The sequence below is a fragment of the Pseudorca crassidens genome, chromosome 4, assembly GCF_039906515.1.
Source record: "Pseudorca crassidens isolate mPseCra1 chromosome 4, mPseCra1.hap1, whole genome shotgun sequence".
Taxonomy (NCBI): domain Eukaryota; kingdom Metazoa; phylum Chordata; class Mammalia; order Artiodactyla; family Delphinidae; genus Pseudorca; species Pseudorca crassidens.
The window spans coordinates 70,068,337-70,094,637 of NC_090299.1; the positions used below are offsets into that span (position 1 = coordinate 70,068,337).

Below are 26,301 nucleotides of genomic sequence, written 5' to 3' on the forward strand. Positions count from 1 at the left end.
AAGGACTGTAAATTGTTGTCTTTTAGAAAAACACTATGGTAAAGTCTTGTGTGCAATTGTCTTTCTTCATGGGAAGAACAAGATGATAGATGGTATTCATGAGGCTTGTGGTTTAGCTTTGTACTCTTGAGCTGTTTTTTCATTGATTGCTTTCTTAACAATTAGAATATTTTAGTCACTAAGTTTTAATCTGATTGATTATCTTGGTTTCATTGTTTCTCAACCATCAATATGCAGACATTTGATCCCATTTATTGTGAATACCAGGCCAAGTCTATTTCCTGGTTTTCAGGGGTACAGAAAGTGCAATAGGTAATTAAGAGCATTGCAATACCATTTAATGTAATGTGAGAATAGACATAGTTAGATCATTTAAAATGCTTTCCAGATCTAAACATCAAAATGGTAAAGAAAAATGGGAAAATTCCAGGTGATCCTCTAATATTATTAAACAATAAATGTATTCCCCATTGTCTGATTATTAATTACATTCATCTTCTAGTTTTACTGAATACAGACATAGAAATAGATAAAGATGCTTATGTAGATATATAGATTCAGACCTAGACATTAATCTAGTACCACTGGAACCTGGAGTTCATATTATATAAATAGGTTGGCTGAAAGTTATTAATATATGAAAGTATTAATGGTGACTTTTGGTTTAAACGCCAATGACAACCAAATTCAAACTATAGGAATGAAATATAAACCCAGTCATTTATTACTGGCTAACAATATTTTATAAATAAGACAGAATTTCATCTAAGCAAGTAAATCATTAGCTTTTGAAACTGACATGGAAAGAGAAGGATGCTCATTCACATAAGTTACCTTTTACCCTTGACCTCTCTTCCACCGATTGTGATTTTTTACCTTTGCTTATGCCGAAGGATATGACAGTCTGTCAAAATTCCAAGATCTTATGTTTACATCATTCACTTGAAGAATGGATTTTGATGAGTACTTGAATTGATTCTGTGCATAAATTACAAGTGCTAAAATTATCAACATTTTCTCCCAAAATGCATATTTTATTTTATAATGCATATTGAGTCTTCCTATTATTATAGGTTTACATTTTTCTTTTAAAAGGCAATTTTCTTTATTCATATTAGAAAATAGATGACTTTTAGGTCCATTTATCATATCATACAGTGACCAAAACTATAAATGAGGCAAAATTAAACATAACTTTTGTGGAGCAGGGATGAGGGGTGCCAAAACAATCAGAGAGTCCAAAGTCATCATAAGATATGGTGTCAGGCGATAAGTAGTGACCCAGTCATATGATAATCATTGAGGCAATTCAGTAAGATGCAATCAGTTAACTGGGCAGATGGATGAGGCATGGTAACTGGGACCCTAAGATCAGTTAATATATAGGACTGTAGGCAGACAGTGACCATCATAAAGTGATCCAACAGTAGATCACAGAACTCTAGTCCCTAAAGATGTTTACCTAAAGCAAAGCAGAAACTCAGGCCTGCAAGAATTTGTGTATTGAGGAGTATATGAAGACAGGAACTCGGGGGAAAGGGAAGAAACAGGGAACTGCCTTCTATTTGCCAGACAAAAGCTAGGCATTAATATAACACCTCTGTAACAGAAGTCTTTCTAACAACATTTGAGAGATAATGTATCTGAGGCTCAGAGAAGTAAAATAACTTACCCAGGGCAACAAGGCAAGGATAGTGGTAAAGTGAGGATTCAAGCCCAGGTAATATATTCTCTGTAATAGAATCCTGTAATCAACTGCCGAGCAAGGAAGCAGCACGTCAATGCTTAGAAGTATAGCACCAATCAGAACAACTCCCAGCTAGATTGAGGATGCTGAATCAACCAAAGGACTGGTCTATATTTCCTAAAATTATCCCCAGTAAAGGTTAGAGTCGATCCCAGAAGTTGAAGCAGAATTTAGCTCTTAGGGCAAGGGTCAAATGGTTGCAACTGTGGATAAAGGGTAGTCTGTGGATGCAGGAAATCAAGTAGTCCTGATTCCATTGACGTTACCAAAAAAAAAAAATTTTAAGCCTCAAATGACAACATTGCTTAGCTCTAATACTTTCCTTATGATGTATCCCTTCTTAACAATAGATAAACCAATGTAAAGAGATCTTAAGTCTTAAGGGTAATAACTTCAAATGACAAAGTAATATATGGCAATTATATGGAGTCCAAATGAGCTTTGCTTATTCCTGCCTAAGTACATAATCGATATGCTGCTAAGTGTTAATAAATACTGAATCTGTTATCCATCTATTTTTTAACTCTTCAAGAAAAAACATGTGTTACATTATTTGCTGAAACAGATCTCCCTGAATTGCCATTTTATGAAGACCATAACTGAGCTTTAAAGTGATTACAAATGAGTGGTTCTAGTGTCAGTTGGGGAAAAGGAATGATAAAGTAGACATTTCACCAATATAAGATTGAACCAATCATACTTTTGTAACCAATATAGTAGAAACTTTACCTACCTTGCAAAATTTACTAGTGTGTATTCTCTTCCATTACAATCCCAAAGATGGGGAAATGTTTTCCTTGGTCAGGTCCTTTGAGAAATATTAAAGATGTTTTGCCTTTCTTTAACGTCATCTAATCTAGTAAAATTAGGAAGGCCATAAAGCCTTATTAAATTGAAAATTTCCTTGAACTTGGAGCACATTAATAGCTTCATAGCCCTGGGATGCTATAAATTGAGTTAATGGCACATGGAAAAAAATCAATCAAGGAATTTAGTATTAAGAGGATTTGGAATTTGAAATCAATAAAGCTATCACATAAAGGTTTGATAGCCACAAGCCTCATGGAAATATAGAAAGGCTTTGGGACAACAATCATGAAGGAGTCTAATGCCTCTTCCTGTATATTTTCTGCAGCAACTATTGAAGAAAATCTCAACCCTAATCTTACCCTCACTGTCAGCAGATAGTGCCACCTCTCAGTACCTCCCCCACCCCCCAAAAAAATAGAATCCATTTCGACTCTGAAATCTCTCAGCAGTCTCACCCATCTTCTTCTAAATGCCCTTATATCCTCACCATTCTAAGTTAGCCCCCTGTATTTAAGAGGAAGGGGTGCTCCTCTTCCTTTTATAAGCTGACCCTGACCCCCTTCTTCCTCCTCTGGTAATTGATTTTCTCAAATTCACATACACCTACACCCCTGATATTTCAGATCCTCAGCCTCTCCCTCTCTGCTACCTCTTTTTTCACAGCCTAAAAACAAGCTGAAAACCCCCCTCATCACAAAACACCTCTACTCTACCCTCCCACCTCCCCTTCAGCTTTTCCTAATCTCTCTACTTCCTTTTTCTCAAAACTACTTGAGATAATGGTATATATCTGCTGTGTGTGGCCTCAACTTCCCCTCAACCCACTGTAATTTGGACCCTGCCTACCCATCTCCCAAGTCCACTGACACTGTTCTCAGAAAGCTCACGAAGGATCTCTCTTTACATAACATCTTTATTCCAATGATCTCCAGATGTATAGCTCCAGCTCAGATCTCTTTAAAGCTCCAGATTGATGTACATCGCACTTTTCTTGGCATATCTACTTTGATGTTTCAAAAGCATCTTAAACTTAATTTTCTCAAAACTTATTATCAATTTTTCCCTCACAAGTGAGTTTTCTTTCCAGCTTCCTTAATCTCACTATCCAGCCAGAATCCTAGGATTCTTCCTCTTCCTCACCCTCCTCCCATCCAATCTATTGTCAAGTACCATCCATTCTACTTGCCAGATATTTAGCAAAGCCCTTCACTTCTCTCCAGCCCACTGCCACCAATCTTCTCCAAACCACCATGACTTCTTGCCTGAATCATTGTAGCAGTCTTGCTATTGGTCCTCTTATTTTTACCCTTGACTCCCTCCAACTTATTTTCTACCCAGTAGCCAGAGTCGTCTTTGCAAGAGGGCAATCGGATCATATTATTCTGTGCTTTAAAATACTCAAAGACTTCTCATTGCACCAGGAAAATTCTCCACACTTCCTAATTTGACTTACAAGCTTCTGAGTGACTTCCTCAATATCTCCATTCTCATCTGAAACCATCTTTCCCTTGCTTACTGCACTAAATTCCAGCAACACAGGTTGTTTCTTGCAGACCGATCTTTCTTTTATCTCATTATCTTCACCATCTTGTTCCTTCTGGTTAAAATGCTTTTCCCCATGATGGTTCTTTTGGCTTTTCCTCATCTTTCAGTTCTCATTTAAGATGCCACCTCCAACAAAAGGCTTTCCTGAGAATCCAACCTTAATTAGTGAACACCCAGTATTCTCTTTCAAAATTCTGTTACTTTCCCATATAGCACTTAGTAATGTTTGTTTGCTTCTGTGTTTATTGTTTCTTCCCTCTCTGGATTAGAAACTCCATGAAGGAAAGGATCATTGTTTTGTTCACAACACAATAATTAAAACCCAGCCTAGTACCTGACAATAAATATCTGTGAAGTGAGTGTATGCTAAATTTCTTGGCTCCAAACTTTTTGAGTCTTTTGAATTTTGAAAGATAAGTCTAGTCTTAATTTTTTTCAGATAAGATTTAAGGAAGGTATTTTTTGACTTGCAGTAAAATATTCTTTCATTTATACAATTTTATATTCATGCTTTAAGACCATCTCAAAAATTTAAGATTGTAAATGTTCAACCAAGAGCCAGATAGGGGAAAACCTAACATTTTAATTATTTTAGGAATTTTCAAAAGCTGGTAAACGTGATAAACCACCAGTATGGTCTTTTTGCTTCACTTCAGTCATGAACTGTCTACATCCCTCCCACCTGAACCACCACCAATTTATCAAACAAAGGTAACATTTAGTGATACCTGGTTATTTTTATACTTGTTTCTTTTTATTTTACTTTATTTAGTTTTTTTTTTTTTTTTTTTTTTTTGGTCCGCGGGCCTCTCACTGCTGTGGCCTCTCCTGTTGCGGAGCACAGGCTCCGGACACGCAGGCTCAGCTGCCATGGCTCACGGGCCCAGCCGCTCCGCGGCATGTGGGATCTTCTTGGACCGGGGCACGAACCCGTGTCCCCTGCATCGGCAGGCGGACTCCCAACCACTGCGCCACCAGGGAAGCCCTGTTTTTTTTTTAAAAAATGGCTTGGAAACTTTTAACTTGGGCATTGTCTTAATGTATTCAGTTTAATGAAGCATCTATTCAATCCATCTCTTAGTCTCAGAATATTGTCATCGTATTGATTTCAACGTGTTGGTAGTAGCAACGTCTACACAGAATGTCAAGCCATAGTCATGTTTATTTCCAAAATAATTTTTTTCCTTGTCCACAGAAATAGCAAGTGATAAGAAAAACATGTCTAATAAAATGACCTAACTTAACTGTGGAAAATTCCCTGAGAAAACATAAGGTTTACAGAGTTGAAATGCTAAGTTTTCATTATATAATATGTTACATTAACACCTGGAAATAACGTTAAGTATAGTGTCCAGACATGAGGCAGGAGCAGTTCTACAAAAGCCTTGTAAAGTCACACATGGAGAATTGTGCTCAGTTCTTAATGCCATATTAAGATAATTTCCTTCAGAGGAGGAGACCAAGATATTTGGGAAGAAAATTTTAGGGAGACATAATAGCCATTTCTGAATGTTTAAATGCTATCAGAGAAGAGAAATCTTATGTTTGGTGTTTCCCAGCGTATTAATCAGGATTCTCCAGAGAAACAGAACCAATGGGATGTATACAGATAGAGAGAATGAGATTTATTAATAAGGAATTGGCTCATGCAGTGATGGAAGCAGATAAATCCCAAAATCTGCAGGGTGAGTCAGCAAACCAGAGAGCTGATTGTATAGTTCCAGTCTGAAGGCTAGTAGCCTTGAGACCCAGGAGGAGCTGATACTTCAATTGAGTCTGAAAGCAGGAAAAGACTGATTGTCCCAGTGCAAAGATAGGCCGGAGGAAATCTCTCTTACTCTGTAGAGGGTCAGTATTTTGTTCTAATTCAGGCCTTCAAGTGATTGGATGAGGCACACCCACGTTAGGGAGGGCAGTCTACTCAGTGTAGCAATTTAAACACTAAGCTCATCCAAAAACACCCTCACAGGAATACACAGAATAATGTTTGACCAAATATCCGGGCGCCGTGTGGCCCAGTCAAGTTGACACATAAAATTAAGCATAACACCCAGAGTGCTAGATTTGAACCCATTCAATTCAAATAGCATTTCTTAAGTGGTGACCACAAGCCACTCTGTGTGCAAATAAGTAAGTGCTGGTGATACGGCAGCAACCGAGCAGACAGGTGGCAGAAGTAGCGGGAAGGTAGATGTAGAATTGAAAAAAAAAATACTATCCAATGAGCAGAAGGGCCCATTCATGAAAAAAGCCCCCCCTTAAGAAAGACTTCCCGCCAACAGAGGCACTTCAATTAATTGGAAATGGCCACCTACCAGTTTTAATACAGAAAACATTCCTCATTGAGAGGGCTGTTAATTACATAACCTTAAAGATCTCTTTCAGCCCTAAATCTAGCACTCTGGGAGTTTGTTCAATTTAGTTACATTACCAGTAAATTACTTTATGTGCTTGCCTAAGGTATTGGTTATAAAGTGATCCTCATTTATAAAGGATATTAGAACATTAAAAAAAGTTATGAATACATGAACATAAATACAAGAAAAATATGAAATGTAGGACAATTATAAGCAAAGCCTTTGAATCATCCTTACTTTATTGCTGCCTTCCACATCATTAATTCTGATCTGAAATAACTTAAAAATAGCATCTACAACATGCTGCACACTTTCTATTCCTGGATACTAAACACCAAAAATAACAGAAGTAAATTGAACTTCATGAATGATTCATGGCTTCCCTTGCGTCTCCATTGTCAAGGAAATTAGCAGCATTGGATATCTCCTTAGATAAATTTGATTTTGCCATATTCAGTAGACTACTTAATGAAAATGAATATTTCACACTTATGTTCATAGAATTGTTAATGAATTTTATTGCCCATAGCTTTTTTGTTGAGCAGAGGGGTGGGTGTAGGGAAGACAGGAACCTTTTCTGAATTAATTTATTCCGTTTTCCAGGCTGCTTTTTTGAAACTGTGGGAAAGCAGTCTTTCTGGAAAGTCTCTGATCTTTTAAAGTTAGAAAATAAAAGCCAGTGTGGGAATGGAGTTCCATTTATTAAAATTAGTTTCATAATCAGCTTGTCTATAAAGTTAGCCATTTAGCTGTTCACTTCTACCCTATCGACAGTTTAAGTTTATTTTCCATATATGGATAAGTGGCTATGTAGATGGAGAGGAGATCTCTGATTTACAGATTTAGATTTCTGGAAATTTCTTCTCTTCTTGATGCTCTAATGGATGACCATTTTGCTACTAGCTTCCTAAGAGGAAGTCAAAATAAGGGTATTGTTTTGTCTAAAGGTTTTAGGCATTAACCAAACACTTAAAGACACAATTTTGAATGGAACTTTGATCTTCTAGAACTGGACACCCTTGCTAAACTGAGGGCTTTGGTTCACTTAGGATTCTAACTTGATAATAACGACTGCTGATATTTATTGACTATATATTATGGGCCAGGCACTTAACAAAAATTTCCTATTGAACATTCACCAGAACCCTACTGTTTTACTCCATTTTACAGAGAAGGAACTCAAAGCACCAAGGCAGTTACTTGTCCAGGTCACAAAACTGTAGTGGTCCAAAAGGGATTTGAACTCAAGCAATCTGACTTGAATGATTTAATCCCCCTTCATACTGTCCTCAGAAAACTCCTTTCTGGCTTCCCCACTGTGTGGGAGTTGGGTGGTTTGGGAGTATGCTCTATCTGAATGCAAAGCAGACACCTGAAAACAAAGCAGGTTTTAATTGGTCCTTCTCCTCTCTACTGAATCACTCTCAATTCGGCTCCTACATGGGCATTTATTTTCTGACATTCTTGCCAACGAAAATGAACGTTGATATAACTTAAGAAAAACTTTCATTTTACCAGGTCACTTCTACAATTGCAACAGATCATACAATGGTCAGAAACCCTTCTTCTTCTAAATGGCTAGAGATACGCTTCCCTAAATCGTTTTAGTACAGCGTTAGGCTTAACTGACTGCAATGGTGCTATAGTTTCAAAGTTCATCCATTACTCATAATTGTGGTTCATGAACATCTATAACCTTGACAATGGACATATTCCTGAGAGGTCTTGACTTGGTTTCTTCTGTGAACCACACCCATATAGGAACCATATAATTAATATAGATAATTTAGTTTTCATTTCAGTGTCAATTTCCATGTTTAAACTGCTTTTTTCTTATCTTTAAGATCAAAGATTTTAAAAGGGAGATTTTAAAAAAAATTGATATCATGACCCCACCCCAGATCAATAACATCAGAATTTGTAGAAGATGAGCCCTTTGGCAAGCACTTTTTTAAGCTCTCCAGGTGATTTTAATATGCAGCCATGTATGACTGCCACTGCTCTAAGGCTGTCATGCTTTAAATTTTTGCTTTTCAATTTTTTTCACCATCCCTTCTAATAGACCCAGCTCTCTAAATGGGAAACAGAATGGAAACATAGAAATGAAAGAAGAAAGTACAGCAAAGAACAGAAAATAGCACAATTTCTTTCAAAGAAAAAAAAAATCACTGAAATGATCAAAGGAAAAAAATTTAAACTATTTTTTCCTTTATCCCCTCCGGCAGAAGGCGCCATTGTTTTTTTTTCTTTAAAGGTGCATGTCTTGACATAAATAAGTAGACCAAGGGACCCTGCCTATTATTGGAATTAAGTGCTTCAATCAGATTTCCAAATCCATGTAATGAGTCAAGTTGTTACAAGATGCTACTCTTTTGAAAGCCCTGATATATATACCTATATTGGTATGAATGCACTCAGTGAAACTTTAATTTGTATTATGATGCTGTGGTAGATGGAGTTATCTACTTGGGAAAGAGGCATGGGCATCAGCTGTTTTTGTAACATTATAATGTTAAAAAAAAAAATTAGTTAACAATTTACTCCTGAATGAATACAGAGCAACAGGCTTTACAGGAATAGTTTTTTGTTTGTTTCTGTTTTTTATTTTACTTTATCTTTTTAATTGAATGAAAGATTCTTTAAATCCTATAGTGCTTTACAGTTTTCAAAAGTTTCACATACATGATTTCATGTAATCGCATAATAACCCTCTTTCCCCCACCCCTATGTTGCCCCTCCCCCTTCCCTCTCCCCACTGGTCACCACTAGTTTGTTCTCTGTATCTGAGTCTGTTTCTTTTCTGTCTTATTCACTAGTTTGTTGTAATTTTTTAGATTCCACATGTAAGTGATATCATACAGTATTCTTTACAGGAATAGTTTTATCAAACCGAAATTGAGCAAGGTCCATTTCTTTCAACCACAAAAAATGAAACAGTAATTTCTGTGTACATCTTCATCTCCCACACCCTGTCTCATAGGCACTGACTGTCCTCAGTGTGATTGTGTGAAAAGAGCAGATTTGTCGCAGAGCTCCCACAAACTGACTGCATTGATTCCAAATAGATTGTATTCCCAGGACTGGGATTACGTAGACCTACAATTCAGACAAGAAATTTCACTGAGTAGAGCCAAAGGGTCACCTGCTCTTACCTTAAAAACTGTCAGAGTGGGAACCCATCACTTGTCTGATATGTTCCCTGAGGTGCTTGTCAAACATTCATGTGCTTACAGGGATCTTGTTAAGATGCATTCTGGTTTAATGAGCTTGGGCTGGGGCCTGAGGGTCTGCATTTCTAACATATACCCAGGTGATGCTGGTGCTATTGGTCTATGGACCACACTGTGAGTAGTAAGAATCTGGAGTAAGTTAAAAAAAGAGAAACAAAAAACCCTGTCTCACCTGTGCTCCTCTTCAATCTGCTTTCCCAGCCTGTTTGCTTCCTACTGAGATTTAAATAATTAGCCGTTGTCACAGTGGTTGCTCAGCACTTGATTCAAAAGAGTTTTGAGTTTTAAATTAACTGAGGCAGAAAAGTCATTTTCAGATGACCTGAATAATTCCCAAACACTGAACAGCTTAGATGCTGTTAAGCACCCTGGCGTGTAACATTCCTGGCTTACTCTTTAATATATGGAAGATTCCCAGCTGTAGTAGGTCATTAGTACTCTTAAGCCCACACTAAAAATAATACTTGGTTGAATATTTTGTACTTAGAAAGGATTTAATTTTAATGAAGGAAAAAATAGTATTCTATTTGATTTTCTTTTTTTTAATTTTTATTGGAGTATAGTTGCTTTATAATGTTGTGTTAGTTCCTCCTGTACAGCAAAGTGAATCAGCTACACGTATATATATATATCCCCTCTTTTTTGGATTTCCTTCCCATTTAGGTCACCACAGAGCATTGAGTAGAGTTCCCTGGGCTATACAGTAGGTTCTCATTAGTTATCTATTTTATACATAGTAACAATAATGTATATCTGTCAATCTCAATCTCCCAATTCATCCCACCCCCCCTTTCCCCCTTGGTATCCATACGTTTGATCTTCTTGTCTCCAAACTAGAGCTTTTAGTGGAAGGAGCATAGAGTTATACCTTCACTATCTAGAGATCTGGGATTTAACGAGTCATTCTGAAGAATTCAAGTTTGCTAGACTTTAACTATTTTGATGCAAATCTTTCTCAATAGAGAACTCTAAAAATCATTTATTCTTTTCTGATGATTCAGGCTCATAATTGTGATCATTTTTCATGATGTGATGAAGCTCTAGCTTCGTCTGAAGCAAAGGGAGGTATAAGGACTTGTACTCTGATCTTCATGGTGACCTTAATTTAAGACCTGCTTTTTTAAGAGTCTTCCTTGGTGGAGTGATGAAGGCCCCTTTCTACATAATTAATGTGTCAATAAAAGAATTGTCCATCTCTAGTCAATTAGGCATATTTCTATAGCTCAAAAAAAAAAAGGCATTTTCCTGGCAGAGTTCTCATTTTAAGTAACATAGTCTCTTCATTAGAGATCAGTAACAGCTCTTCACGAATCATTCATTTCAACATCTCAGCCATTGTCCAGGTCCTCAGTGTCACGTTTTCATTACCTTCTTCCATTCTTACTGCCATGGTGACGTGTTCTCAAGTCACCTGCATTCATGCAATGTCCAGTTACTGAGTTACACGGGTTTTTTACATGTAATACCCTATTCTCGCTGTTTCTGCCATTATTTTATCTCTTCTTCTTTGAATTTGTACATGCTATACATGCCAAAACAGTACCTTGTTCTTTAGAGGGAAGATATTTTACATAATTGTCATCTGACTGTAGATGGGAAGTATTAGGAAGTGTCTCCCCCAAGAAATGCAAAACGATTATTATTTTTGCATTTACTGATTATTTACTTCAAACCTTTAATCTAGTAGCATAATCAAAGGGACAAGCTTGAGTTTGCTAAATTTTCACAGTTTCCTAACCAGTATGTAGAGTTATAATAAAACTAAATTTTCTTCCTAGGTTGCATGAAATTTAAGAAGTATCCTGCTATTGTGATACCAGGTCATAGTTATTCTTCTTAAAATTTTACTTTGAAAAGAATTTCATGCATAAGCAGTATTTAAAATTCCATATTTTGTTCCATTTGGGGCTGAACAATAATAATTATTGAATAACAATAATTGAATATTATAAATATTACTACGAATAATAATATGACTAGAAGTGCTAGACTATAAATAGCAAAAGCAAAAGCGAAAGCGTGCTGAGACAGGATGTCTCAGATATTACATTCACTTGCCAAAATGTAGATCATGAATAAAGCAGTCCACCTGGGTCAAGCCAAGCTCACCTTGGTCAAGGTGAGCAGTATGTTGAGTACACCTGGAGGTATGAATGCATGCAGAAGGTTTAAACATGACAAAGATGACACAGGACACCAGCATATGAGAAGCATCTTTTAGTGGAAAGTTCTTTCTTAGCCAGTAAAGATCTACCTTATAAGTAAATTGATCTTCTCTGAATCAAACCTCTGAAAAATGGAAGAATGGACTTGCCATCAACCAAATTGAAAACAGCATCAAGTAGAGCCCAGAAATTTTTTAGACATATTCAATTTGTATTGTCTATTAGACATCTAAGTGGAGATTCAAGTTTACAATTGAAAGTCTAAAGTTCAGGGTAGAGGCCCTATCTGGAAATGTAAATATACAATTCATGAGCTTCTATATGTACTTAAACCCATGTATCTAGATGACATCACTAAGGTAATTAGTGTAGCTAAAGAAGAGGTCCAAGTGCTAAGCCTTGGCCAAACCAATACTTAGAGTTTAGGAAGATGATAGAAAACTCAAGTATGGCAATTACAATCTGCAAGTGCACTACATATAATAATTCATTTAAATTAAACCATGACTCTGTCATAGGTACCATTATTGTTCCCATTTTACCAATGAGGAAACTCCGTCACAGTGGCATCACCTAATTTGTCCATGTTCACATCTAGTAAGTGGCAGAGACAAATCAGCAAAGGAGACTGAGAGGGGTGATCAATGGGGTAGGAGGAAGCCTAAGAGAGAAGAGTATTCTGGAACCAAAGTAAAAAAATATTCTAGAAAAAAGAGGCGATCATCTGGGTCAAATACATATGATAAAACAAGTTAACTAAGAACTGAGAACTGATATTGGATTTGGTAACATGGAGTGCTGGGAGTGAAAATCTAAATGCAGTAGACGTAAAGGAGGATAGGAGAAGAGAAAGTGGCCTTACCTGTAAAGTGCCTGGTACAGTGCTTAGCACATTTTAACTACTCAATAAATGGTGGTCATAGCCATCATCAGAGTACAGGGCAATCAGCTATTTGCTGTCAGAGAATTCTGAACTGCTTCAACTTTTGTATTAGTTGTAAGTACTCCTTTCTTTCGTTTTGTCACACATCGCTCTGATTGTTGCCACTGTTGTTGTCAATGTTCTCATCACTGTCCCCTCTTGTTTCTAACCATTTTCTCCTATCTCTTGGCTTTTACCTTAAAAGCTGATTTTGTACATCACTAACAAATCAAAGCCCTCTTCTCCTCGCCTCTTGAGCTGACTGATGACAGAGTGCCAGGAGCAACCACTTGTCTCTTGTTGGCTCTCTTTGCCTCTTTCTAGGTTCCCAGACGTTTCTGATTCTTCCATCATATGTAAGTGTTTATTGTGCATACACCATTCCTGACAGTGTCAGTACTTCTAGGATGGCAAGATGACTATATTATAGTCACCCAAGGCTACATTCCTAAAACAGCATTTGTACAGATGCATGAATGCCATTCTCAAGAGATTTAAATTATTAGAAACTAGATCGTTCACCAACAACATATTGTTGCTATTTTAAATTAGCATCAAAGTCCAATGCACTTTTTTGTCAGGTTCACAGGCCAGTGACTCAATTCCTTTTACATTAAGTTGGGATCACTTAAAAACACTCTGTGGGCACATCTCTCTCCCTAACAATGGCAGCTTAAATACAGCTACTGATTTCAGCATATTCCTGTGCATCTCATTGCTAAACAGACCACTTTTCAACATTCTTTTGTGTGACCTATAAAGTACCATGCAGATGATTGCTCAGCCTGCTTTATAGACGAGGAAGTGACATGACAAAGAATTTGGCCCACAATTCCTCTCCCTAATTCTCAGGAAGGAAATCTCCATTATTTGCTGCATTTGAAAAACTGTGGCCCCTACACAACTATAGGTAGAGTCTCCATTTCCTTAAGAGAGGAAAGGGGGGATGTCCAACCATTTGTAAATTTTCCAAAAGTGTCCCTTCATTGGTTTAACAGTCTCTACCTAAGAGTTTGGGGAATCAAGTAAAATGTCAAGTAAAAACAAAACAAACTTGGTTAATAATTCAAATGTTTACTCATCCACACACTTTCTATAATCCTTATCATTGATCATGGACTATTCCAGGCAGAACAAAATCTCTGTCCAGATGTACCTTACAATCTATTATAGACAGATAGAAAAAAATCAAAACAAAGTCGCTGGTATAAAATATAATGCAGGAGTATGATATGCTGTGACAAGTGTGTTGAAGAAAAGAAAGATGGGGTAGAGGGATGGAGAGGTGTGTGAGTAGAGGCAGACACATATGCACACGGTTTGGAGTCAGGAAGTTATGCAAATCCAATCATGTTAACACAAGGAGAGATAAGCCAGAGTGTGTCTACAGTTCATAGGTATTGAAAGATCTGTTCAGTTCCACCAAGACACTCAGCCATTCCAAACTGTGGGCTCCAGTCTTCCGCTTGCTCAGTCCATTGTCCTGTCTGGCCTCAGTGCAATGAAAAAACAGGGTCTGCTTTAAATAAATCACATATGTGAAACCCTAACCATGATCATTCAATAACTTCAGCATAACGTCACTGCCAGTGAGTAAGTACACTTAGAAGTTATCTCAGTGATTTTGGGAAGCTTATTTGATGTGTCCCTTCCCCTTCCCAATGCTCAAGATAAGATGAGACTGAAACAGTGACCTTCTAGGTGGAGAACAGTTCACACCTCCATTCTGTGTGGTCTGAGAACTATCCTATACTGGAGCAATAAAGGTTCCCTCCATTGTCCCATGGAGTCTCAGCCCCACAGTATCGTGTCCTCTCTCAGTCACTGCCCTGTATGTTGACAGCCACACTGGGCTAAGTCTCCCGGAGGTGGGTGTGCATATAATCACCATAATATTTACACTCAGGCATAGTAGAAATTCTTCACTTCTCTGGAAGTTGCTTTTATTGAACCTTTATCAATCTCCATTATTATTTGCATTTGACTAAATATGAATATGAGTCTAGAGAATAATAGCATATATATATATATACATATATATGTTTATACACACAATGCTTTCATACATTTTCATTTGAGTCCCCCAAAGACTACATTCCTAAAATAGCATTTGTACAGATGCATGAATGCCATTCTCGAGGGTTGTCAAGAAAAGTAAGATAGTTGTCATGGCTCCCATCATGCTGATGCTGTCCCCAAGCCCAAGAGAAGTTAAACGAATTTGCCAAATAGACAGGGTTAAAATGTGGCTGAGCCCCGACTAAATTATGGGCCATATGAGTTTAAATTCTGTTCTTTCCACTACAGGAAATTGTGCCCTGTTGAACCAAGTTCTTCTAAGAGAACAAAATAAGACATTTTGGAAAACTTCATTGACTTTCTTAGGTCTCAAAGGTATTCCTGAATGTTGTAAAGCAATACTTTACTAAATAATACCTAGATGGATTTTTTAAAAAAATCTTAATGGTTTTTCCCCAAGGTGCTAGCTATAACTCTGTGTATATAAATGCATTGAGTTGAAGCTTAACATTCCCAAATTTAACATTTGAGATTCTGTTTCTAGTCAAGTTTCTATCAAGAAAACAGAAGAACCACTCAATATATTCAAGATGTAGAAGGTTTTAATATAGGGAACTAAGAGCATACAGGAAGACTGGAAAAGCTGATGAGCTGAGGTGAAAGAAATCAACCTCTGCAACTTCAGCCTGAAGTACCCAAGCAGTGAAGGTGCTGCAATACTCAGGATCTCTGGGAAGCCCCGACCAATTATCTCTGTCTCTATAGCAAGGTAGAGGTACTCAAGGGCTCCCCAGCAAGTCACTGAATCTCATCTTCCCATGCATCTGGCAGCAATTGTCCCCAGAAAGTAATGGCCTCTCCTCCTCCATCTTCCAAATCTGGTACCAATGCCTCTCTTTGGCAAACTCTATCCTGGGGAAGGAGACCTCTGGGAAAATTTTTTCCAGCTTCTCTTCAGTGATACCTGGGGTGGTGATGCCAAGTTGACAATAAACAAACAGACACAAGCATGTCAAAGTGATCTCAGATTTCCATGTCTCACTATTTATAAGTTTTCTGAAACACAACCTGGAATCCTATCCCCTAACTGACATAGGAAAGGAGCAAGCCACACAGCCAGGGAGGGTACCTCATCATTCATCCAGCTTCCCCGCCAAGTAATCGTCAAATATTTGATTCTATCTTTTTATGTGCAGTGAACAAAACAGACATGGACCCAGACCATGCTTACATCTTGATAGGACTTTGTCCTCAACTCCTTTGAAGTTGCGTTTGGGGGAGGATTTATATGTTGTTGAGTCATTCACAAATTTGGGTAACATCAAGGTTCTGAGACTGGCTCAGCCATCTTAACAACCAACTTTCCAAAACCACCCAATTCAGTCATAAAAGCAATCCAAAATACCCACTGAGTCATCAGAGGTCATTTCTTGATTCATGGCCATGCTCACATATGCAAATGTGTATAGCACTTTGTACTTACTGAAAGGTATTCTCTAGCGTTGTCTTGTTTGACCCTCACAAATCATCTTGCAGGTATGGGCAGATAATTTTTCTCTTTTCGTTAATGAAAAATTGAGGACACAGAGAGGGGCAATTCATTGTTTTATTAAAGACCAATGCTGGACTTGAAACTAGATCTCAATTTAGGGTCCTTTTACAGCATCCCACTGCCTCTTTTGTACTAAAAGAACTGGAATCAGCACTTGCTAGGTGTGAAACTACAGAATTAAAAAGGTCTAGGCCTTCTTAATCATTTTTATTGCCCACTTGTAATCGTTCTTCCAGCTTAAATTCTGAACCAAAGTGTCTGGAAGTGTCCTCTTCTTTGTTAATGAAAAAGTGAGCAAATCTCCCTTAGACACAGTCCTTCTTTTTAATGGACATTTTCTGCAATAAATAGGTCACTTGGTCATATCCATATCTGTGAGTAGTTTATTAAGTCAGATCTGTCTTAAAATATCTGAGCCTGACAAAAATCCTTTTAGGGAACCCACGCAATTGTGACAGAATCTTAGAACTAGAAGAGGACACTGAAGATTATTTAGGCCACTTCTGTCAGATACAGATGAGGAGAATGAAATTCTCAAGTCTCAGTGACATTGAGGTCAAAATCACACAGCTAGTTACCTAGATGCAGACCTGTGCACAAAAGTCAGATTTAAAGATTCAGTGAGCACATGCTATGCTGCCAGTGTGTGGGGAGTATAGGAAAAATTTAAGAATATTCTCTGGATTAAAACCAAGTTATGGAGACATAAAACAATGAAAGAAAAATACAAAGCAGGAAATAATTGAAAAATAATGGTCTGTAAACTGTAATTGCTGTAATTCCCTAGGGGAATAGATCAAGAATTTATTTTTAATCTCTACCTATTCTACAAAAGATGTGAAGCACTTCACAAAAAATACTTTCAGTGTAAAAGGATTAGAGTAAGCAGTTGTGGTGACCAGGACAAAGGGAAACTATGGGTGGAAAAATAATAAAGCAAAACCTGTTATTAGGGTGGACCATAGAGTTGAGAGAAATGGACCCCAGATTTTTCACTAAGCTTTCTAATGGCCAAAGCAAGTAAACACGATCAACTTATAAGAGTCGAATTGTCCATAAAGCCAAACCTAATTTACTATTCTGTAGTATTTCTCTAGTAGGTATTCAGAAAGAGGGCTCGGAGTTTTATCCAGTTCTTCTGTACACAGTCCACCGGTGTGCTCTGTTGGCATAACACCAAAGTACAATTCAGTAAAGCAATTCTATTAAATCCAAAATGATGCTACTGAAGGATCCAGCAGTCTTGTGGTCTGGCTTGATTCAAAGGCATCATTCAAAGCATGTAGAGAATGGATCAAGTACCTGGCCCCAAAATATTCCTTCCAAAATATTATTTATGGTGATAGGGAAAGCAAGGAGCTCATGGTATATATACTATTTGTCAAGAGCCAATGGTGTGTATAGTCTGTCATGCTGGGTGATGGATGCTCCACAAGCTAGTTAATCAACCAAGCAGAGTTGAGTGTCGTTAAGGGCATTTGTGAAAATGAAAGAGCCTAATTGTCACGTTTAATGCCTTTGTACAGGGCCAAATAAGGTCAAAACCGCACCCACCTAACTTAAAATGTATATATATGGCCTGTTCTGGGTTAAGAGCAAAGCAGGCCTGAGACCACAGGTCAGAGAATTTAGGAGTGGCCTCCAAAAAGAGATGGGACTTGAACTGGGATGGACAGAGAAGAAAAGTGAGGAAATTTTAGATTGAAAGCATCACATGATCACGTGGTGAGGGGGTTACAGATAGGAGATGAGTTGGTTTGCCGTCAAAATTTGTGACTTTAAAATGCAGTAACAATGGAGCAAATGTAAACATAATCCAACTTGATTTTTTTATAGCAATACTGCGAGTAGAAAGTTCTTTAATTTGATATGACAGTACTGGTTTGACAGGATTTTGAGCCCATGAATTCAGTAAGTGGGTTTGTTTTGATGACCTTGGCTAATTTGTTGAATGCCGTGAAAATCCCCTGCAGACTTTCTAACGGTTCCAAAGCTAAAAATAATGACCTCACTGAAGATTCTGTCAGCTACTCCGATTCAGAGAATGGCTGAGAATGACTGATGGACTCTGGTTCCAAAACGAGGCTCAGAAATTTGCAGCCTGACACATCTCGTACATGCCAGAAAATGATGTCTGTCTTACTAGAGAGCAAACATAGGGTCAGAGGGAGCCATAAGCACTATGTCTTCTAAATGAAAGTTGTAATTACATTAATGCTTCATTGTAGGCTAACTCTGTACCAGGTATTGTGTTTCACATGTATTACGTATTTCATATTATCCTCACAACCTCTCCATGAAGAAGTATCACTAGCTTCTAGATGTAGTAACAAAGATTCATAAGCTTTAAGTAACTTGCTTAAAGTTACACAGCTCATTAATGCCAAAGTTTTGAACCTAGGTCTTTCCAACTCAGAAGCTAGCGTTCTGAGGACTTCCCTGGTGGTCCAGTGGTTAAGACTCTGCGCATGCACTGCAGGGAGTGAGGGTTCGATCTCTGGTCAGGGGGCTAAGATCCCTCATGTTGTGAGGTGCTGCCGAATAAAAAAATATATATTAAAAAATTTTTTTGAAAAAGCTAGTGTTTTTAACCTCTACATAATATAGATTCTAAGCCTTGTAGGGGCCATTACTTTAGATTATATTACTAAAGCACTTTGTTAGGCAGTGTAAAGCCCAATTTAAAAAAAACAAAAAAAACAATCCCTTGGTGAAGAATCAGGGAATTTGAAGGTCAACTAAGGACCTGCAGAATCATTAACTCAACCCTCTAATTCTGGATGTGAGATCCTGAAGGGTGATACCAAATGTGAGCTGTCCAGAGTTCTGCAGCTGGTTAATAGAGAATCAGGCCATCCAGTTCACAACATCGTGATCCTGAACATTGCCCCTGCTGTCTGCTCTGGGGCAGGTCAACAATTAGTTGTAAAATGTGAGAAAAGAAATGAGCCTGGGTATAAAAGAAACCGAAACATTTTACCATATTCAGTCAGGTCCACCGTGGTATTATATGGTTAGAGAACTAGAAGTTGGGTTTCTGCTTTTATAATGAAAACATCCTAAGGACCCAGAGAATATTAAAGGATAATTGTTAATAATTTGGAGGGGAAAAAAATCACATACAGAGAGTCTTATATAACCAGGTTAAAATCAAACTTACTGATCTGTTTCAGCCCGCCACCTCTTTGAGTTCAGCAGTGAACATGAGCACAACTGCCAATTTTCATGGTTGGACTGAAAAATTGTTGAAACCTTCTTAAGTGTCAGTAGGGTATCTCCAACCTGTTATTGACACTCAGCATTCTCATGAATGTAACTCTCCACCAATCTGTTGTGTTTTTAGTGCCCGGTGAAGCATTTATCTGCATTATTAAAATGTACATCTGATCTTACCAAAATATGTGACTTCCTCCCTTCTCTGAACAATTGAATATCTTCCCTTAAAAACATACGTAGTTTCTAGAATTGGTATCAAATAATCAATATGTTTGGTTAACTAGTTAATTATTTCAGTAATGCATTCAGCAAGTATTCATTGCACCTGGATGGTACCCGGCACTGTGCTAGATGACAGTGGTGAGCAAAAGGAGATAGGGTCCCTACCCTCCCTAATGGAGCGTCCAGGTAGGGGAGGAAGATAGGCATTTAGCAAAGACTTACACCAATACATCGCTATGCACTAGTGGTACTTTATACTATTAGAGGGTAAATGAGGGGGATTGGACTTATGGTGGTCAAGAGAGTTTCCTTGAGAATATATGTACTGTTTATAGATCTAAAGGCTGAGTAAGGAGTTAATGAGGCAAACAGGAGAAAAAAATATAGCCCAGGCAGAGAGAACATCAAATTCAAGACCCTGTGGCAGGAGGGATCCTGGCAAACATGGTGGACAGAAATAAATCTAATGCAGTTGTAGCAGCAGGAGAAAAAAGACCATGGTGTGAGTTGAAGCTGGAAATACAGGCAGAAGACTTACCTTGCAGGGTCTTATAAGAGTTTTGTCTCAAAAAAAAAAAAGAGCTTTGTATTTATCCTAGGAAGAGTGGATCACTGGAGGATTTTTGAGCTGGGGGAAGGCGGGTTAACATGATCAGATCTGTGTTTGAAAAGTCACTCTCGCTGTGGTATTGAGAACAGATGCAGGTAGAGAAAGAAGATTAACCATTTTGAAGACTATCAGAATGGACCAGGGGAAGAAAGATGCTAGCTTGAATCTGGATGGAAATGGAAAGGAGTAGATGGATGCAAGGGAGAGTTAGAAGGAAAAACAAATGGGACTTAGTGAAGAATTCAACATGAATGGGAAAGGTAGAGAAACAAAAAATGGTCCCTACGATTACCAAGGATTTTTGCTTGGATTAGTAGATGAATGAGGATGTCATTCACCCAAAATGAGAAGAATGGGAATGCTTTGGATTCTGAGTGGGGAGCAAGGAAGAGATCACAAGTTTAATTTTTGATTTCTTGATGTATGATATAGGTCCGAAGCACGGAGAGAGGTCTACCCTGAAAACATAAATCTGTGAATCATCTGAATATTTTGAAAATTATAGCTATAGGCATAGGTGAATTTCCCTGAGAAGATGATGCAGAGTAAGGAATGAAGAGTTAGGAAGCCTGAGGAACTCCAATATTTGATGATTAGGTAGAATAAGATAAGAATGGAAAAGAGACAAGGAAGGAACTGCCAGAGAAATAGGAAGAAAACCATGAAGTGCAGAGTTCCAGAAGCCAAAGAAATGAAGTAAAGTAAACCCTGGGTTCAATAAGCTCTAACCTGAAATATACATACATGTATATATATATATACGTGTATATATATATATATATGTGTATATATATATATATACACACGTGTATATATATATATATATATATATATATATATATATATATATGGCTTTGTCTCATCAGCAGCATTGCACAAATTTCTAGTCAAGTTCAAATTGGAATAAAGCAAAGAGCATCGATTTCTAATTCCAGTTCCGATATTAACTCTCAGACCTTAGGCAGTTCAGTCTTTGTGATATATTTCTTTCAACAAAATTATGAAATATGTCAGAATCTATTTACATAAATATACACACCTTATAGTCCTCTCATATGTACTGATCTTTGCTTCTGTAAGTTGTTTATCAACTTTAGAAATACTTTCTGACTTTGTATCCATGAAAATGCTAAGGATAGAATATAATAACCTGTACTTTTCAGAATATAAGAAATTCTTTTGCAGGATGACTGCAATATGCTTTATTGGTCTCAACTAACTTCATGCTTGAAAAAATATATTTAATTTATTACTTTATATCAGTTCTTATTTTTTCATTCAAAGTATTTTCCTCTTGGGCTTAGACTATAGATATATATAATGAGGTTTTAAGGCATTCATTCATTAATATAGATCTAAATCTATTAAAGATGGGATTTTCAATATACATTTCCTCAAGTAACTTAAATGTATGTGTACAATTTTAATATATCTGGCCTTAATGTATTGCAAAGATAACAAACCCTACTGGCTAACTCCTCTATACCATAGTGGAAAAGGCATGGTGTAAGAATCAAACATCTCTGGGTTTGAGCCCAGATTTGCTACCTGGGCAGGTTGTCGTTATACCACCCTGTGTCTCATTTGCTTCTTCTGTGAAATATGGACAACAATACTTAACCTCATAAGGTTTCTGTCAGAAAATGTCTACCACATGTAAGTACTCAATAAATGTTAATGCCTTCTTGACATCACAATAATAATATGCCAGAATAGTTGCCACCTGAAATCAGAACAAATTATGACTGTATTGTAAGCTGTTGAACTAGCATGCATGCCATCCAGAAAAATAATCACATGTTTTTCAATATATTCAGAGTGCCATGAGCGCTAATGACATGAAGATAACAAGTCAACCCTGAGTTTATGGTCATCTCATAGCTTGTGAAATAAAACATTTGATGATCCTCATCAATGTAGATAGTTAACTTCCATATGATTTGAGCAAAGAAAGTGATGGTTTCTCCTGCACTCGCTTTCAGGAAAAGAGGCCCAACTAAGAGGTTTTCACAGAGAATTCCTTCAATAGTGATGTGTGGAGTGAATGAATAGAGTGAAATGGAATGAGATAAAAGTTTATTTCCTTATTTTAGGAAATGTATAGAAGTTAGAGATTATGCTGATTTTGCAAATTTCACAGTTCTGTGGAAAACTCAGTGCTATGGTGTGCTCCGCAATCATTCATTTAATCAATAGATAAAGTACTTTGTTGCTATGATATTAGGTGCCATGATGGTTAAAAAAAAAATCACGTCTATAGGTCTCTGCCCTACAGACTTATAGTGTCAGATAGGAAAATCATGAACCAGATAATCACAAGATTATTTCCAAAGCTAGTCAAATAAATTGTTCCCCCCTCATCTAATCTTCGTCTAATCCTCCCATTTTAGGCCAAGAGTATCTATTATATTTCCCCAACAAAACAATATCCAATCCAACCAAACCAAAAGCCAAGACAAATTGTTGATTTTGTTCCTTTTAACTTCACCATACATATTGATATCATCTTCTTTAATGTATTGTTTTCTTCTAGATTCTGAGCATATAGGTACATTCTAATTTGCCTATTGCCTAACTGATATATTTACACTCACATTTTTTGGTTTGCATGTTTGGAATTGCTTATTTTGGATATTTTGTTTATTTTGTCACAGTAGTAAGGGTTTAATAAGGAGAAAGTATAGAAAGTTCAGAGATCTTTCCTGGCATACTTCTCTATCCAGTTTCCCTTCAATGTTTTTTAATTAAGCCAAAACTACTAAAAGTATTAAAATGTAATAATGAATTTCATCAAAGTTCCTCTCACTTAAGTATTTTCTCTGACAGTGAGGTCAAGACACATTTCAGGTTAAGTGATTCCTTTGATGTTTCCCTCACAAGTGCATAACGTAATCATTGCTAAATTATTTTTAAGGTGAATCAAGATCAATCTTTAATTAATTTAAGTGAATGCTTTTGTAAGCCTTCTTGATATAAATGCCTTGAATTTGTCTTCTAATATGTAAAAGAATATTCCCTTTACCACCTTGAGAGATGAATTGGTATGTTATTTTTTTCTTCCTTATTGTAAAATGAGAATGGCAATACTTATCTTGAAATATCATTGAGCCTGGTACATAGTAGGCATTCATTTTCTATTTTTATTTTTATCAGTAATACAGGTACATGGTTTAAGAATGCAATAGTTTTCCAAGGTCTATTATAAAAACAGCAGTCTCCTGTTTGTCTCTGCACCCCATCTCCCTCCATTCCCATTAACCAGCAGTCACTGATTTCAACTCTTTCAGTTTGTTTTAATGTGTACCTTCACATGTCTAAATAATAGCACTACACTGTTAATTCTTGGTTTTTTGCTTTAATACCTTGTACCTTTTTCACACACTCCCATATCCCCTCACCAACACACATACACATACACACTTCTTTCCTGTTCATCTCCCTAATATTGGTGTCTACTGATCAATCAATATCCATTAGTATTAAAATATTGAGATACTTCCCTTTACGTTGGAAAATAGCTATTGCCTTGAAGCTCTCGAGCCCAGCACCACCCCTAGAACTCTCATATATTTTCCTACCACAATCCAACAAGGAAGGGAGTAATACCCGACACAGCTTTAGACAGTGTCCAGTATATTTTGGTTTGTGGCCCATACCAGACCAATAACTGGTAAAAATTTAATATTTGTCATATAATCCCAGGTTATATTACAATTTTTGTTTATTCTGATGTTCAATGCTCATATTATTACAACTCCGTGAACATTATCCACAGGTAGGCTATTTAGTATACTATGACTAAATTCACTTTCCTGTATAACCTAGCCTCTTTACCATTACTCAGTCATCTACAAACTCTTTGTTCTAGGTGTACGTCTCTTCTTGAACACACAGGTGATATATCCAATTAATCTTCCTAGGGATGTCTCTCCAAGAACTCTGTGTTCTCTTGCTCCCATCTTAACTGGTTACTCTCCGGGTCTGCCTGCACTACTCTCACCTTAAGATCTCCTTTCCCATCGTCCTAGGAATTTCTTGTGTATCTTTTGTATGGGAGCCTCTGTTTTCTGAATTCCACATCACCTTCTTCCTTAATTTACATCCTGGTGGAGCCTTCCCCCCTAGCTTCCTGAGAGTGGCTGAGGGAAGATAAACGTTTTGAGACCTTGCATGTCTGGCAATGCCTTTATTCACTCCTGAAAATTGATAGAACTTTTATGTATATAGACTCCTATGTAAGAAATCAACTTCCCTTGGGTTTTCTAAGGCAATATTTCAGTGTCTTCTAGCTTCTGATATTGCTACTGAGAAGGCCAATGCTATTCTGATTCTTGAATCTTTATATATGGATAGTTTTTTCCTTTGCATCATTTTAGGATATGCTCTCTGCTTCTCAAGATTCTAAATTTCATAATGATGAGCCTTATTGTGAGGCTTTTCGATCACGTTAAGTATCAGATTGGACTTTCAATCTGAAGACACCGAGAATGTCCTATAGTTGGAATCATAAGTGTCTTAGTCCTTTGGGGTTGCTCTAACAAAATACTATAAACTGAGTGGCTTATAAACAACAGAAGTTTATTTCTTACAGTTCTGGAGGCTGGGAAGTCCAAGATCATGAGGTCAGCTGATTTGGTGTCTAGTGAGGGCCTGCTTCCTAGTTCACAGGTGGCCGTCTTCTCTCTGTGTCCTCACATGGTGGAAGGGGCAAGGGAGCTCTCTAGAGCCTCTTCTATAAGGGGACTAACGCCATTCATGAGAGCTCTACTCTCATGGCTTAATCACCTCCCAAGGACTCCACCTCCTAATACCATCCCATTGTGCATTAGGATTTTAACATATGAATTTTGCAGGCACACAAACATTAAGCCTATAGCAATATAGCATGTAGCCTTTTCAAATTGACTTCTTTCACTCAGCAATATTGGCTCGATAGCTCATCTCTTTTTAGCACTGAGTAGTATTCTATTTATGGATATACCACAGTTGGTCCATTTACTTACTGAAGGACATCTTGGTTTCTTCCATGTTTTGGCAATCATGAATAAAGCTGCTATAAATATTCATGTGCAGGTTTTTGTGTGGACTTAAGTTTTTAACCTATTTTGGTAAATACCAAGGAGTGCAATTCCTGGATAGTATATGAGTATGTTTAGTTTTGTAGGAAAGTGCCAAACTGTCTTCCAAAGTGGCAGTACCATTTTGCATACCCACTAGCAATGAATGAGAGTTCCTTTGCTCCATATCCTTGCCAACATTCGGTGTTGTCAGTGTTTGGATTTTAGCCATTTCAATAGGTATATAGTGGTATCTCACTGCTGTTTTAATTTGCAGTTTCCTAATGACATATGATGTTGAGCATCTTTTTATATACATATTTGCCATCTGTGTTTCTTATTTGGTGAGGTCTTTGCAGATCTTCTGCCCATTTTTTAATTGAGCTGTTTGTTTTCTTAGTGTTGAGTTTTCAGAGTTCGTTATATATTTTGGATACCAGTCCTTTACTGGAAATGTGTTGTACACCACTTTATTTTTAAATTGTTTTAATAGTAATGCATTTACATAGTTAAAAAACAAAATTAAAACATAAATATTGGGAAGTCTCACTGCCCCCCACTCCTTCCAAATTCACCCTTTTCCTTCACCATTTTTATTATTTTCTGATTTATCCTTCTGGGTCTCTTTATGCAAATACAAGCAGCTACAAATACACATTTTACTTTTCCCAAAGTGGCATTTCATGTACATAATTCTACACCTTGCTTTTTCAGTTAACACTGTATCTTGGACATCTTTCCATATCTTATCATAGCGCTTTTCCCCATTTTTTGTTTTTTTTTTTTTTACTGCTGCATCATGTTCCACTGTGGGGATATACTACGGTTAAGAAATTCCCTATTGCTGGA

The 26,301-nt window shown here is 37.2% G+C and overlaps 2 protein-coding genes across 3 annotated transcripts in view; one reads left to right on the forward strand and one right to left on the reverse strand.

The window, feature by feature from the left end:
- GABRB1 (gamma-aminobutyric acid type A receptor subunit beta1) overlaps positions 1-26,301 on the forward strand; it is a 395,673-nt gene that overhangs the window by 306,971 nt on the left and 62,401 nt on the right. The window lies entirely within an intron of this gene.
- The window catches only part of COMMD8 (COMM domain containing 8), a 271,516-nt gene that overhangs the window by 157,647 nt on the left and 87,568 nt on the right, over positions 1-26,301 (reverse strand). The window lies entirely within an intron of this gene.